General features: G+C 37.2%; 1 long non-coding RNA gene across 1 annotated transcript; it reads left to right on the top strand.

Moving 5' to 3' along the window:
• Positions 1 to 5,449: 5,449 nt before the first annotated feature.
• LOC108173095 (uncharacterized) lies at positions 5,450 to 5,962 on the top strand. Its single transcript, XR_001789708.2, has 3 exons — positions 5,450 to 5,562; positions 5,656 to 5,735; positions 5,832 to 5,962. It is a non-coding gene; the product is annotated as an uncharacterized lncRNA (long non-coding RNA).
• Positions 5,963 to 18,201: the final 12,239 nt, after the last annotated feature.

Here is an 18,201-nt window from a genome sequence, read left to right as displayed (position 1 = left end):
CAACTAACGGCAAGAACGTTGCGAAAGACGGATGTTAATTAGGTTTGCCATGACATTGTCCAAGTCCTATGCAAGTTTGAGATGATATTCCCTCCAACTTTCTTCAGAAGTATGATCCACGTGATGGTTCACTTGCTTGAAGAGGCATTGCTTACTGGTCCTATCAACGATCGCTGGATCCAATAGAAAGGTATATAATCCTCATCATTTGTTTATGTATCATTAGCCCATGCTTACTAATTTGTATCATATTGTTTTATTTTGGTAGGCTTCTCGGGGAGCTAAAAAAAAGTGTACGCAATAGGGGCGAAGCCCAAAGGATCAATTATAGGGCTTGGGTTCAATATGAGTCGCTTACTTTCTGTGGAATGTATTTAAAAGATGTGGAGATGATTTTCAATTTTTTGTTTGCGCAATAATGACGGGGGTGTGAGAAAGGAGAAACTTTCTGTTTTTGCCTAAAGCGCACGACCCTTTGGAGATTCTGTACAAGGCGAGTCGTTTTCAAAAAATGACATGAAGGTAGCGCATTGGTTCATACTGAACAATTGTGATGGGATAATGGCATACTTAGATGAGCATAAAGAGATGATGAAGCGAGAACATCCATCACATTTGTATGCCAATAAACACCGAGAATTGTTTCCACAATGGTTTCTTAAATATGTAAGTTATAAGTGTTTTTTATTTGTGATATATATTGTAGCATTTAATTTTCTGAAACTAACATGTGTATGTTTTTGTATAATATTAGGTGAATAAATTGAAAGCATCGAATTCCCCCACTTACAATGAAGAGTTATATAAGTTGGCTTTTAACCCGATTCACGCTGAATTGTTCTCGGGTTGCCATGTTAACGACGTCAAGTTTTTGGGGACTGCACAAGATGACAAGTTGTACATGCAAAATAGTGGTGTCCATGTCCCAAGTGGAGGTGAAAGTTCGAACATTGATTTCTATGGCAAACTAACAAATGTCATGCAATTGCTTTACAAAGACCAATACCAAGTGATCATGTTTAAGTGTCGATAGTTTGATACAAATCCAAATAGGCAAGGAAGTGTTAAACTCGACCATGGCTAACTATCTGTGAACATTAACAGAACTTGGTACGATGACGACCCTTACATTTTAGCAAACATGGTAAAACAGATCGTGTATCTAGATGACCCTAAAGCCGAGAGAGGCTGGAAAGTGGTTCAGAAGATGGATCAGAGGAACGTGTATACTATACCAGAACAAGACCCAACTGATGATGACGTCGACAACGTCGCTGACCAACGTTTAGAATCTTCAATGGAAAATGATGCGGAAACACTTTGAGATACAAATCTTATCCAATAACCGTTTCAGATACAAGGAATGTCTTTAATCGAAATACCGATTCAGTCAATTACAATTGACCTTGGTGATCTTCCGTGATACGATGGTGCAGTGGGCCCCGAACGACAATGATGACGTACCTATCGAGGAGGAGGATTAGGACACCAAAAGTCATGATAGTGAAGTGATGAGTAGATTTTATATTATATATTTTACCCTAATCTTAGTATATTTTGGTAAATATTTTGAAAGAATTTTGATACTTTGAATTGTATTATCAATATAGGACTTTCGACTTCCTCTGGAGAAAAACAGGACCAAATGGACGATTTTGGAGTAATTCCAGTTGGAGTACGTTTGTGAGTCACTTAGCTTGATCGTATCAAAATTTGGGATTTTTCCACCAAGCGGTTATTTTCTGGCAATGAAATAAAGAAGCAGTGCGCAGTGCTGGAAAATGACGTTTTTGGGCTTAAATTGCGTTTTTGGAGCCCAAGATGACCTCGGATGGGTTCGTGACCTTTTGGAAAAGTGTTCAGAATATTCCAAACATTAAATCCAGCTATATTGGGCCAGTTTTGGAGCAGCTTATGGGTCCAAAACGTGGCTGTTCAGATTTTAGGCGAATTTTACCATTTAATTTAGGGTTATGTTTCCTATTTTATGGGAATTAATTTTAGTTTCCTAGGGTTTGTGTGGAGGCTGAGCAGATATATTGCTTGGCCGTCTACCATATTTCTTTACGCTTTCTTTTATGCAATTTTGGAGACAGAGAGAATTGTTAGGGTTTTGGAGACTTTTTACTTGAAGGTGCTTTCAATCCTTTTCTTGAATATATTTTCTATGATTTCAATTATGAGTATGCGGAACTAATTTCTTTTGCTAGGGCGAAACCTTGAGCCTTAGCATGAATATGTGATTTTTATTTAATTTCTTATGATTGATTGCATGCATACTTTGAATTGTTAATCACCGGGATAAAAACTATCTAATTGTCTTAATGCCTGATCACCATTAGGATCTTTAGAAAAGTAATTTGATGCAATTTTGGTCGGAAGGTTCCTTGAAATTGACGCTGGCTTCTTGTGATTAATAATTGTAATTTCACTTAGGATGAATATCACGTCTTAAGGATTGCATGGTTTTTCAAAGGATTTTCATAAAGCATAATGAGTCTTTCATGTTCAGATTTGATCCGAACGTCCGGACGGGTTGCATGTTAGATATACGTTCTATGTTGGAGGTTCCAAGTAGAATATGAATTAGGAAAATCTAACCTTCAAAGTGGCATGTATAGATCATAAGTAATGGGTAAAAATTCATAGGATTGCTAGGTGATGGTGGAACCTTAGTGCTTTCTTAATTTTATTCTCCCAAAACTGTTTTATTTTCTCTCTAGCTCTAATATTGCAGATTGTTTATTTTAATTCATTAATTTCGTTTTTATTTTAATTAGGTTATAAAATCAATCACTTCAATTTCTACTTTACAATAATTAAATGGAATCTGATTAGTTTCGAATTATTTAATAGTCCCTGTGGAGACGACCTTGCGAGGTCCGTTTATACTACAATAACCTTGTGATTCTTGCAAGTAAAATAGGAGATTTAAGCCCGTTCACATGAGTAGTAAAAATCCTATCATGAAGATAGCAAAAGTTATTACAGTTCGGATGATGAATAATGCAATTATTTTTTACTTGCTATGTAAAACATATTAAATGATTTCTTTTGTAATTTATTTATCTTATGTTATAAAAAAATTGTTTATGTTTTTTTTGAAAATATAAGTTCAAACATAAATTTTTAGCTCCTAGAGCGACGACCAAGAACCCTTCATCGCACAACTATTATTTGCGCGACGATTAGTTTTTGTTTTGTCGCTAAAGGAGTTGAAAATTTTGACTTTTTGGCGTGCATGAAAATTATTTCGTTAAAATTTGAATCTTTTGCTCGATGAATATCTTATATTTGTCGCGCAAGAAAGTCAGGATTAAACTGAAATTGCACACACTTTTCCCCTCACCTCTTCGTCTTTGGTAAACTCCCTCCGACACACCCTCCCTCTATGTCACCCTCTCCCCCTCTCGCCCCCTCGCAGTCTCTCTTCCTCCTCCGACACACCTTCACCCTACCTTTCTGCCTCTCACCCTCACCCCACTTCTCGACCTCTCACCCTCACCCTACCTCTCGGCCTCTCACCCTCTCCCCTTCTCCCCCTCTAGTTGCTAACATGGTAAATATTTCCAATTTTATTAATTTATTTCAATTTTCGTTTGGGGAATTAGGGGTTCCAATTTATAGACTATTAGGTTAGAGAATTAGGGTTTCCAATTTTTCAGATTTTAGGGTTTACAATTTGTGGATTAGAGTTTACAATTTGGGGATTAGTGTTTACAATTTTTCAGATTTTAGGGTTTACAATTTGGGGATTAGGGTTTACAATTTGGGGATTAGGGATTACAATTTTTCATATTTTAGGGGATTTGGTGGTCCTATCAATCCCACCCAATCCACATAATTTTGTTACATGGGTGAAGAATTATGGGATTAATTAGTTAAATTATGAACTGTGCGTTGTGAATTTACGGATTAATTAGTTGATTTTTGGGTACTTTGATATGAAGGCACAATTTACTGGAATCTGTTGGTACTGTATGGATTAATTAGTTGATTTTATGTTGGATGAGCAAGTTTGGTGGATTTGTTTTTTGATTTGGATTGATGTTGATGTTGTTTGTTAATATGTGTGTATATATACATGTTTATTATATAAGGCAGGTAGAGAATGTGGGTTTATTAGGACAAACAATGACCTTGTATTGACTTACCTGAGTTTCGTCTATAATTTATCGAAGAGAAATTTTGTTGGATTGCATATGAAAGTGATAGATATGGCGTGGTTATGCTTCCTCAAATTTGTAAGCTTTTGGGACTTTATTAAATATGTCAGTGATATTATTTGGGAATGTTTTTGTTTCTCCTTGAATGAAATGCATATAGGTAAGTGTTCCTCCTTTAATGAAATGCATATAGGTCAAGATGCTTTTATGGGGTTGGTGTGAGTGACATGCCACTGAATTAGGCATGTTGAAGGATATGTTTGTGTTTATATTTCGAGGCCTACATAAGGCAGCTGTTGCCCAAGTGAATCAGCTCTAAGTATCATATATATTTTTGTTAACTTATAAGGAATACCAAATATGAAATATGATAAGAATTTGGTTAACTTAGTTTTGTTATTTTAGGTTCAGTATGTTAAGTTATGTCATTTAAGGATTAAACAGTTATTATATATATTGTTTATTGATGTCATCGTTATGAACCTATTATTAAACAGTTGTGATCATTTAGTTGGATACATATATTGTTTATGTTATTTTCAGGGTTTTGGGATATGTTTTAATTATAGGGAGGTTATGCCGAAATTTTAGTAGGTTTTGTTATTAGTTTTGGGAAAACATTAATTTTATATTTCTTTGTAGCCAAGAAAAACACATGGGGAACTTGTCGCCAGTTGAAAACGACGAAGATCACCTGGGTGACCAACAGACATATCACTATCAGATACAACGACCGGCATCGGGCTACACCAACGGTAGAGCAACATAGCGCATTGGCCCACAACATTGGTCACATCGTTCGGATCTATTGCCCTATGCAATGGAAGTATTGGAAGGTGATGCCAGATGAGGTGAGGACAAAGGTTAGCGCACAGTTGTCGGTGAGTATCCTACCTTTTAATTGTTTTTCCTTCAAATTTTATATATTTATGTTACTTAATGTATGTAATTAATTTGTTACATTGTAGACAAACTACAATTTCGAGGACATCAACGATGATATGTTGGTGTACGTCAACAGGCTCTTCTCTGAATGGTACAAGCAGTGGAAGAGCGATTTGCACCAATATTTTGAGACATTTAATGATCCGCAGGTTGCTCTTGAGGAGGGTTGCCCGATGAAGTTTGAGGGTCGGGAGGATAATTGGGCATGGCTCTGCAGTTATTTTCATGAGCCCCGCTATGTGGTATTTTTTTGTATTAAGTTTAAAATTATTATACGTTTCTTACTAATGTTTATTTATTTTTTTATATTTCATTTAAATTTGAACTAATATGTTTATTTTTTGTATAACGGAAGAAGGTGAAAGCCAACAAGAGCAATAGGGAGAAGAAGACTTTTCCCCACCATTTCGGTTCGAAGCCCTTCTCATATAGGATAGAGGCGCGACGGCGGGTAATAATAAAGTTTTTCATATTCAATTTTTAATATGTCATTACTATTATTTTTTTTTCGTACTAACATTTTTCTTCTCTTGTTCTATTCAAGAGGGTTCAAAATTCTCAGAGATTGATGTCTTTAACGACGTTTACGTTCGACCTAGGGATGAGTTGGTCGAGTCCCTTCATGTAAGTATTCTTCAATTTTAATTATTATCTTACACATTCAAGTTTCATGGTTATTATATGAATGTTATAATTAATATTTGATGTTATATTACACAGGCGACAATGATGGAGAAGAGGCAGTTGGTTCTTCATGAGTCCGCCTCCCAGCTTCCTCCCGAGACTCTACTCGAGTTTGTAGATCCCCAGAGGATGCGGGGTTTCAGATCCTTATGGAGACCTTGGATCAAACTCTCGGGCTGAGGCTGGAGACATATTGTAGGGGAATGGGGAATGCTCGGCGGCGGGAACCTAGAGCCTCTTCATCGTTGTAGTTAAAGAGTCAGGTGACAACTTTGTACAGGCCTTCAGTCAGTCCGACATTCGTCTCTTGGATCTTCGTCCCCAGTCGACTTCTGAGCCCCTCCAACCCGAGCATGCCCACACCTCTGCCCCTTCGACCTCTGAGCCTGTCGACAACCTCGAGACCTTCCAACCACCTCCGCATGATGACCACGTAGATTACGCCGCATTATTTTCTTAGTTTTTTACTTCCTTACTTTTTAAACATTTTTCTTGTACATAGTACATACATTTATATTAATTTAAATATATTAGTTTTCTCTTCATTACATTTTTTAATTGCAATTCAATTTTATTACAAAAAAAATGCAATTTATTTTTATTACAAAATTAAAAAAACAGAATGTAAAATTAAATTTTAAAAAATATAGTTTTATTTTTGCGCGATGAAAACCTGCGTCTCGCAAAACTCAAGCGACAAACTAGGTTTCATCGCGCAATAATAAATTGTCGTCGCACAAAGTTTAGAGAGACGAATAATAGTCGCCCCATGTATGTATCCTAGTATTTTGTGCGAAGAAAACATTCGTTCCTAAAAATTGTGTGTGACAAAAGGTAAACCATCGCGCCGTGTTTTTGCGACCAATGATGTTTTTCGTCACGCAAAGTCTTTCTTCACTATCTTTGAGGGACGGATTCTGCGCACGAACGCGCAAATAGTAAAACGTAGTAGCGTACCTAAAGCCAAGGTCATGGACAACAAGGAACAGACCACTTTGTTCCAGGCCAATTTAGGAAAAGCCCATACGGTAGTACAAAAAATAAATAGGTAGAATGACTCTACCTAAAAGATGGAGGTTGCAGGAGGCAACTCCCCCTAAACTCATTCAAAATCGAGAACCGTATCAGATTAATCAATACGAAGACTGAGATGTAGAAATACAATTCTCAAACAATAGGCCGACCCTACTAAGTCTAGGTCCTAGGTTAAGCGTTGATTTTCAAAGCGTAACCCAACCTATCCCATTTAGGACAAATTCGGTTAAAAATCCACTTCAGGATCGAATTCCTATGAGCAAATCATTTTAGAAGGCTTTAGCAAGACCAACGAACAAGTCCAGTTTCCATTGTACAAAGTTGAAAACACAGGAGCCACAACACCTTCTAGGAATCCGCCCCAACCAGCATTATCTTGGGATGATGTTGAATCTAACATATGTGTAACAACAAAATTTGAGCTAGATAACTAATTCATTGAGAAAGATTATCTCAGTGAAGAAAGTGCTTTGAAAAAAGAAGGGTCAGAAAGAAGAGTATTCTTGAGAAAACTTCACTAGACCTTTATAATACAAAAATAATTTAATAAAAGGTTCCTTCCTTGATTTGAATGATGTGCTAAGAAATACAGGTTTCTTGAATATACTCAATATATAAGTACTCTAGACAACTCATTTAGAATTTATACAACAAAACAAGGAACAGAAGAAAAAGCTATACATCAGCCAGAAAAGGCTATTCAAAAAAATCCAAAAGGAACAATTGCCTCTCCTTGTAAAGAAGTACCAGATGGAGGACAAAATGCTTCTCTGCATACTGGAGTTGATGCTATGATACAGCAAAATATAATTATACCAACTTGTTCCTTCAATCCTTAAGAAGACAAGCCTCGAGGATAGAGAACTCATTAAAGAGTAATGATTCTCTTAAATCTAGAATTTGGAATCCTAGAGTACAAGGAACTGTTGAATCCCACAACGGCCATACAAAAAGAAAAATAATAGTTTAAATATCTAATACCGAGGCCTTTTGTGATAAAACCCCACACTTGACGGATTGTGGATGTGGTAATTACCAAGTTGGGGACAAGCTCAGTGTTGTTGGAAGTGGGCCGTATGGCCCGTCTCTCTGATATTTCTACATGGTATCAGAGCCAGGGAGTGAGCCCGTACTGTACTGCCATGTGATGGGTGGGTCTCCTTGGCCCAGCGCGATGATGGTGGGTCCCTTGGCGCGACGTGTAGGGTGAGTCCTATTGGCTCCACGTGGTTGCCGATGTGTGGATCTTCCGCGTGTGACCCACTAATTGGATCCCACATGATGGGGTGTGTTGAATCCCACATCGGCCATACAAAAAGAAAAATGATAGTTTAAATATCCTAACCGCACTCTAACTAATACCGATGTCTTTTGTGATAAAACCCCACACCTGACGGATTGTGTAAGTGGTAATTACCAAGTTGGGGACAATATTGGTGTTGTTGGAAGTGGACCGTATGGCCCATCTCTCTATATTTCTACAGGAACATCTCCCAATTCTTTTGAAGAAAAGAAGAATGAAAAGGAAAAGAATAGTTTTAGAAAAGCCATGCTTAAACCAACCTATAACCCTGAACTTAAGAATCATAAGTTGGAAAAACACCCATTTATTGATAATAGGTTTGTAGATGCTTTGGCCAAAAGATTAAGTTCGATAAAGTTAGATGAGCCAAAGATCTCGGTAATTTCGGTAGCTCAAATTTCAAAATTAGAAGAGCAATTCATAGAGCGTAAACCCAAATCGGAGATAAATACGATAAAATTTGGCAGGATAGTCGAAAGAACGGCTATCACAAAGAATTATTATCCCAAACCAACCCTAGTAGACCTTCAATTCAAAGAAAATGATATGGAAGAAAGGGTTCAATACGATGGATTGAATGGAACATCGATGACCATACAAAATATTAGATCCTTATTACCGTGAGACATATGTTTATGTTCTCAACAGCTGGTAAGATAAAAGGAAATTTTGATGAAACCATCGCCTAGATTATGGCTGCGGGATTTATTGGACAACTTTGTGGATGGTGGGATTTTCGTCTAAGCGATGAAGCAAAAGAACAAATCTTTTCAGCAACTAGTCAGGTAGAAATAAATGGAGAAGTTGTAAGACAAGAAGATTCAGTTAATACCCTTATTTATACAATTACACTTCACTTTATGGAATAGCTGAGCTCCAATTTGATAGATCTAGAGAACTCTTGATGAATCTAAAATGTCCAACACTATCTCACTTCTGATGGTATAAAGATGTCTTTTATTCTAAAGTTTTCATTAGATCTGATTGTAATACAGATTTCTGAAAAGAGAAATTTCTTTCTAGATTACCTACTCTTTTTGCAGAGAAGATGCGAAGCTGACTTTAGAAATAAGTGTGGATGAGTCATAGCATATGATAGACGAACTTATGGAGAATTAATGGCTGAAATTTGTATTGAACGTTTAGCACTCTGTAATGATATGAAATTAAGAAGCAGCTTGAAAAGCAAAAGAGTATAGGGAAAAAGAAATGGGTGATTTCTTTGAGCAATTTGGATTTGAGCCTAACATAAATCATCTTCCTTAAGAAAACCTTTTAAGAAAAATAAAAAATTTCACAAAAGGTATTCAAAAGAAAGTCCTAAAAATCCTGAAAAACATTATAGGTCTTTCCAGAAAAAGAAATATCATTCTCGCAAACAAGAAGGGAATAGGAAATGATTACAAGAAAAGCCTCTTGTTTGTTACAAGTGCGGAAGAGTTGGACACATGCAACATCAATGTAGGATGAAATACAAGATTAATAATCTTAATCTTGATGAAGGATTAAAGTGACAGTTGTGCGAACTGATGTTGAACTCTGATTCTGAAGAAAGTGAAAATGAGGTCGCAGCTCTTGAAAATGGAGAATCATTTGAGTCTACATTTGAAAATAGTAGTTCTAGCTCAGAAGAAGAAGATTGTTCATGTCATATGAAAAATCTTAATCTTTGTGTTATTATCAAAGAAGAAAGTCTGATTTTAGACTTAATTGATAAGTTAGAAGATCCTTTGGAAAAATGTGAAACTTCAGAAAAATATAGTAAAACAACCAGTTAAAAGCTTATAGCTTTAAAATAGTAATTGATAGAATAGTTGAAAGTTCGGTAAAAAAGGAACCAACTGTAAATGAGCTACAACATTAAATCAATGCTACAAACGGAGAACTCTGACAACTAAAACAAAGGGTTCAAGTCCTCGAACTCTATCAGTTCTCTCCAGAAGATGAAGTTCAAAGCAAAAGCTAGCAAAATAAAAAGTAAAAGCGAGTTTCAGGAATTGATGGGCAATTTTATGGTAAGGAAGAAGAAGTCGCCAAACCTTGAACCAGTACTAGAACTCACTGATCCAAACACAAGCATCTCAACCTTGAAATTTGTCAGCAGTATTGATAAATTAATTTCCCAGAAATGGTATTCCCCTCTCTTAACTAAAATAATTACAAAAGTATATCTTCTTCACTCAAGTTTACAGAAACCTATAGCTTCTTCATCTTCGTCAACTGTCAGTCGGTAAATTCGTCTATTGAAGTCATTGGAGATTTGTAGATTCAATTCTGGTGAAAAGAAAACGGAGAATCAACAAAAACATCAAATCACTATAAAATAAACATTACCGTGATGCATTTCCTTCCTTCACAAACGAGCTTCGTGATGACTGGTAATTAAGATCCTATCAACCGATTCCTTTATCCAAGTCATATGAGATATATCGATCCAATTCCGACCAATAGGCTCGTTATTGAAAAAAAAAACATTAAATTGACAATGGGATGGATGCTGTGGTGTTTTAGGGTTTTATGTAGTTTTTTTTTGAAAGAAACAAAATCAATACGAGAGTAGAGCAATACTGACTGTGTTGCAGGAAAGAATCGAAAAGACTGCATAATAGATGGAGAAGATGTAGTTAGTTGTGTAATTATTTAATTAAAAAAGCGTATTGTAATATTTTCATGTCAAATTTTGGTTATAATTATAAAAATATAATAGTTAGTTAAAATTCAATTCATGATCAAAATTTTGGCTATTTCATCAAAATCAATACGAGAGTAGAGCAATACTGACCGTGTTGCAGGAAAGAATCGGAAAGACTGCATAATAGATGGAGAAGATGTAGTTGTGTAATTATTTAATTAAAAAAAGGGTATTGTAGTATTTTCATATCAAATTTTGGTTATAATTATAAAAAGTTATAATAGTTGGTTAAAATTCAATTCATGATCAAAATTTTGGCTATTTCACCAAATTTCCCAATATTTTTGCCTATTGACAGTGCTATTAAGTTTGCTGATAAATTTCTAGATGAAATATTGGACAAGACACAATTGTAGAGATTCTTAGGAAGTCTAAATTATGATAGAGACTTCTATAAGGATCTTGCCAAAGACAGCAAACCTTTATATCAAAGGTTAAAGAAAACCCATGTTCCATGGGGTGAAGAACAAAACGGTGCAGTTGGACTTTTGAAAAGAAAAGTCAAGGAATCCATGTCTTGCTTTAGCTAACCCAGAAGCTTTTAAAATTGTAGAAACTGATGCTTTTGAAGAAGGATATGGTGATGCTAAAGAACAATTAGTTCATTTCACTTCAGGAGTCTAGAAATCAGCCATCATAACTATTCAACGGTTAAGAAGGAGTTACTTTCTATAGTTCACACAGTCACAAAATTCAAAAGTGACATTCTTAATAAACGATTCTTGATTACAGTGAATTGTAAGGCCGCCAAAGATATTTTACTGAAAGATGTTAAAAATTTAGCATCAAAGAAAACTTTTGGTATATGGCAAGGGATCTTGTCAACAATTGATTTTGATATTGAATATATTAAGGGTGAATCAAATTTTTTGCCTGACTTTTCAACTCATGAATTTTTTTCAGTGCAAACACAAAAAAGGAGCAAGCTCTAGCGCTTGCTAGGAAAAGTTATGCCTCTATTCAAAAGGGTTTTTCTTCATCCTCCCAAGCAAATCTAAATCCCCTTTCAACGCCTCTCCCTTATAACAAAGGCAAGGAGAAGGCGGTAGTTGACAATCATTTCACTTGGTCCATGGCATTTTTCCTCTGATGATAATAGAGGATTTAGATTTATCCTTTTCTTCTAGACAAGTAGGTGAAAAATACCATTGTGATCACGCTCGCCCTCACTATAAGCTGAGATATTGGTATAAGAGAATCCTGATTGAAACTGAATTAGTAGATGTTGTTCATAGATACAAAAGTGACACGCTCCGACCCTGATATTCCCCGAATACCAGGATAGACACGTGCTGGCCGACACCCGAGGGTGACGAAAGCCATTAATTGATACAAAAGCTAAGAATAAGAAGTAAATAAGGGTTATGAAATTTAAATACAATGAGTTAATAATTTAGGAACGTGTTCAGAGCATACGACTAACTAGAGCTCTAAAAGAATTAATATAAAATTGAATAAATAAAAGGATGTGGGTCCTACACCGAAAGGACTTGAATAAGCCAATGCGAAAGCGTTGATGTCGGGATCGTACACCTCGATTCTAAATCCTGAAAGGGGGCGCAAAACAAGGGTGAGTGGACCAAGTTCATATATATATATATATACACACATACATAATACGAAAACAGTTATGAACATACTAACCCCCAGGTTTATAAATAATGAAAACTACTAGCATAATAAGTGATAGGTTTTCTGAAACTTTAGCATGCCATAAAACATCTCAACAGGTATAACGCAGAAAAACATTATATAAATCATCACGTGTATCGTCTCGTAAGCGCGGTGTGCTGCCAGTAAGATCACTAATTAATAATATAACTCCCGGCCCTATGCCAACACCGTGGTCTCTGCGCCCGTAGCCAAAGATTACTAACTCCCGGCCCAATGCCTGCTTCGTGTCCCTCAGCCCATAGCCAGGGATTATTTCTCCCGGCCTAACTGCCAACACCAGATCCTCGCCCCAGGTGGCATAGTGTCCACTAGGTACACACAAATAGTTAGGCCTCTAAAAAATAACCACTTCATAGTATAAAGTCATCCATCATCTGTACTATAAAGAGGGGTTTCGAAAACATGTTCTAGCATCCTATCGTCATCCATCGGATAGTCTACCAGTTCATGATTTTTATAAAAATACTATATATTAAAAATATAGCTCAAAATAGGCCAACAATGAATTCCTCACAAAAAACATGAGACGAAAATCAACATATTCAATAAACATGCTTAACATAAAATCAAAACATAAACTCGTAAGGCATGCTGTTCATTTATGCAATTGAACTATACAATCATGTAATTTTAGAAGAGGTCCACTCACAATACTTTGCCATCGAAAAGCCGCGCAATTAGCGAATATGCAAAAGCCACAATAATTACCCATAAACACAAAAATGGTATATTTAGTCAAACTCTACTCAAACGATTTAATTTGGGAATATGGACATCGGAAACGGATTTAGGACGTTGAAATTAGCCTAGGAAGGGTCTCAGACGAAAACTAAAAGTCAACCCGAAAGTCAAAGTCAACGGGTCAGTCAATTGGGTCAGACTAGGTCTACGGGTTTTGAACTTGGATCTGGATTAGGGCTTAGGTCCAAAACCCCAAGGGTTTAGAGATTGGGCTTATCAGAAAATGGCCCAAGGGGCCCTATTTGATTTAAAACAAATTAAATAAAAGAAAATGGGTTTTGGGTTGGGATAGGTTTAGGGACAAAAATGGTGGTTTAGGCTTGAGCCCAAACCTACACAACACACAACACACACCAGCATGCACACATGCACGGATACACGCACACAACAACACACACACGCACAGACACACACACACCTCACACAGGCACGGCCCAACACACACACACACATTCACTGAGCCCAAACAAGGTACGGCCCGCAGGCCAAATAACCAAAAAGGAGAACTGGGCTGGTCCAAGTGCGGGCTAAGGCCTGTGGGGGTTTGGGTGACCTGAATGGCCTACGTGCTGCTCGGAAAAGAAAGTCGGAGCTGCTACAGCTCTGGTTGGCGGCTTTCTAGCAAACTAGGGTCCAAACCATACACCAAAATGAAGAGGGGAGATAGTAGAGTATTCCTATACCCTTTCTTTGCCGTGTAACGGCCGTGAGTGCTCGAAAAAAATCCCACGAAAGTCATGGCTTGCCGGAGCTGGGTGAGTTTTCCTCCAAACCGATTTCGTTCTAAAACCTTGATAAAAACGTTATAAAACTCATTAAAACACATTCATGCTAGAATCTAGAACGAATAGAGGGAAATTCAAGGCTTACCCAACCGAAAAAATTAATAAAACCCCGCTGGAGTTTTCTAGGTTTTGTCGTTCCTCGCAGCGACGGGAGAGAGATAGAAGAGCGAAGTTTATAATGACGATGATAACGCTGTTGATGTCGGGGAGGGTGGTGTGGAGCTCTCGGGTGTGGGTCGAGGGGTGAGAGATCGGGGACTGAGGGAGAGAGAGAGAGACGGGAGTGAGTGTAGAGAGAAAGAGGGAGAAAGGAAAAGGGTCACGGGGTAAGAGAGAGAGAGAGAGAAAAAATGTAAGGTTTGTTAGGGGTGCTACCACATGGCAGCTCACTTGGGTAAAGAAATATGGACTAAATTGATAATTTCATAAACATTTTGGGGAACAACAAAACTATACATATAATTGGGGTTTGGGGTGTTACAAAAAGTGAGTCCAACAACATAATTGCTTTTTCTACTCAAAGTTATCTCCTTGGAAGTGTGGGGAAATGTCCCCGACCATATTCACTTGCATTCTAGTCCTGATACGAGGCCTAAAGGATACAATTTCTGGGATTACCAAAAAGTGTGGGACATAGTTCTATGTATTGAAAAATTCATCTTAAACCCAAGATCTCTGAGTTTGACTCCTTCGGCAATGTCGGTTATTCTGACTCTGACTACCATAAGCTCCACCACTCGACTATCCTTGAGAAGTATTATGATGACCAAACTGCGGAGTACGTTGTGGAACCTAAGGCATATCGATCTGAGGAAACTGGTGAATAGGAGGAAAAAATTGGTACCCAAATGCAAGGTAAAGTGCAAATTGCTGATATTGATTATTTGGAACCTCATAATCAGGCTGTTGAGTCATTCTGTAAGATATCTTCAATTGTTACCTCAGATTAGGACATTTCCTTTGAAAGTGTCCCAGCTGATCACAATTAAAGCATAATCCCATACCCGAAAATCGGCCACTACCAGTAGAACCCTTATTGGCCTATCGTGTAGTGGTATTACACCTACCGCTAGTAGTAGAAGGCTAACTTTTCTTTTGAAAAAAACCACTTTACATTTCATTCCGCCCATAAACAATGCTTCATTGATATTCTCGACCTTGAACTTATTCTTGAACCCATTGAACTGCCCTTCATCAGTGCTTGCTTGCTTACCTTTCACTACATGTTTCTACTTCTTCCTGTTATTAGCTTGCTCAACCCTTTAACCTGTGCAGAAAGTGTCTCATATGTGACACCATCATTAACCCACTGAATAAGCGCACAACTCCGAATTCAGACACGCGATGAACTACTTCTTCTTCTCTTTCGCATTATCTCTAATACCCGGGCAATACTCCACAAGGCGCCAAAACTCCCAGTCATAGTCAACCACTGACATTTCACCCTGTTTGAGAGCCAGAAACTCTCGCCTTTTGATAGCCTGAAACTCGAGACTCAGAAAATTATTCTTGAATTACTCATTGAAAACATCCCAAATCCAAACTTCTTTAGCCTGAATATTTTGGCGCTTCATCTTCCACCAGTTTTTAGCGCGCTTCATCAAAAAGAATGTAACTGTGCTCACTCTGGTCATTTGGACATCTCATAACCTCAAGGACATCATCTATATGCTCCAATCAAGATTTGGCTTCTTCTCCAGGCCCATGGCCGTCAATAGAGTAGGCACTATGACTTATGGCAATCTCTGTATGAGTGCAGCCTCGATTAGTATTAGGAATCAATTAAGATAATGCTTCAGTTAACTATATGCCTAGGCAACATAGTTTTGTTAAGTAAACATTAAATTACTATCACAATAACTGGCAACATTGGATGCAAATGTACGCCCATTAACCATGCTCTGATACTAAGCTGACATACTCCAACTCCAATAACATAAGTTACATGGCTATAATATGTTGGCCGCCACTAAGTTGACTATATGACCCCATCGTGAGATGATGTCACAAACCAACTTAATGACGAAAGCTCTCAGAAGATAATTATGATGTGAATGAATTTGAAACAAACATTTCATTTTTTAATAAATAAAAGAAACTACAAAGTATTCCTAATCAACCTCCCCACTTAGGGACACATATTCAAGGATAATATTTCAATATTATCACACCACACCAGAGCCGACAGTAGTTTCACACAACAGTAAGCACATAGCAGTGTAGTGCCATGCATAATCGAAATTATGATCATGCAATTATTACAAACTAGAATAAACTGGAGTAAGGGAGTCATCACCAAAAATCTGAAGGGAAGGTCTCACTGCTAAGCCTACTCGTCACTCCAAGGGTTATCCTTGTACCCGCTACGTCCTGAGGGGTTGAAAAACAAAGTGTGAGTGGATCAAGTTTATCTAGTAGAAATCATTCGAATATAATAATTCCCGTTTTGAAATCACATATATAGTGAAAAACTACATACATAATATACTACCATAGTAGTAGTCAAGATCATACCGCATAGCTCGTCATATCAAAGAAAGTAAAACCATTCACATAATCAAAAGTAATTTAAGTGTATCGTAAGCAAGTAAATTTGCATCTACCTGAATGATTACTAACATCTACTACCAAATCTAGCCACTACTAGAAATATCAGTACCTGTAATAAACCTACGACCATGGCTAGCTATACAATGCATATGATGACCATGTGGTGAAAATAAATCACCAATAGTCTCATGATATCATTTAAACTAATCTTACTTAAGTCTCATCAAAGACTAATCAATAGTATTAATATGCATCGATATATAGTAATAATGTAAAACATTTAGTTTGATGGGATCCATTTACTGGTAAGCAGAGCATCCTTCCTTGTTAGGCTCCTTGCATGATTCCTTTTTAATTTCTACTAAGCCTGTGAATTAACTATAACGCTAAAATAACGTTTAATGAACATTTTATGGGAATTAATCCAAAACAGCCATTTAGGCTTCAAACTTGCACAAACGGAGGGCACCATGTGATTCAGAACACTGAAAAGCCCTATGATAGGTCCTAGGTCTTGCACGCACTGCTATGCCCTGGCCATACGCCGCCATAGTGGTATCACGTGCCGTCACACACCAGTAAAACGTGTCGTTGTCGTGTCACCGTCACCGGCTTACGCACCGCTATACTTACCATAGCAGATCGGTGAGTAAGGGTTGCACTCATTATTGTCGGTGCCATACGTCGGTTGTTGATGAATATGTAAAGGGACAATAGAACGATGGATAACCGCCCGAATGGGACGGACTTTAGGTATGAAAATTCAGGTACATTTTGGATATGGGGAAAATGTGAATATTATGTTTTGGTTTTGGATATGGTTATTTGGGTCCCCGATTCGTATACGTACCTAAATCCGACCCAAATAATATATAATATAATTTATATACACATTATTCACTGAACCCATTACCTTGAGAATATAAAAGTTGCGCAATATGAGTTGCATTTTGCGAGGAAAGTTCAAAGTTTTGAATCAAAATCAATGAAAATTCAATGGTGCTTATGAAAGACATCAAAGATCAGCCAACATCATCAATGTTTTAAATTCAATCCTTTAATTTTTCTACTCCACAAGATATGTTCATTGAATCATTTTATATATCAAATGTTCAATGACGAAATTAATATCTACTAAATTATGATGCATCAACTGAACGAATATATTTTTTTGTATTGACAAACATGGATATAACAGCTAACTGATAGGTACCGTTTGGTACGTGGGACGGGACGGAACAGAACGGGACGAGCTTTTCCGTCCCACGTTTGGTGTGCCTAAAAACTGTGGAACGGGTTGTCCCATGGGACGAAATTTGGCTAATTTTTCGTTCCACCTCTTCCCCTTGGAACGACCCGTTCCACATCCGTGGAACACAAATTTATAACATTTTATGACAAAATTTCTCCTTATCTTTTTCAATATTTACATCATCTGTTCCGTTCTATTCCGTCCTGTCCCGTCCCGTCCTGTTCTGTCCCATTTCGTCCCGTCTGTGTACCAAACAGTACCATAAAGAATCTGTTACATGGTGAATATGGTTATGGATAACCCCCGATGGTTAATTTGCAGTTATAGATATGGATAATTTTCGTAGTTATGGGGATAGATATAACATTTTCTAT

This window comes from Malus domestica, chromosome 11, assembly GCF_042453785.1.
Source record: "Malus domestica chromosome 11, GDT2T_hap1".
Taxonomy (NCBI): domain Eukaryota; kingdom Viridiplantae; phylum Streptophyta; class Magnoliopsida; order Rosales; family Rosaceae; genus Malus; species Malus domestica.
This window is presented reverse-complemented; position numbering and strand designations above follow the sequence as displayed.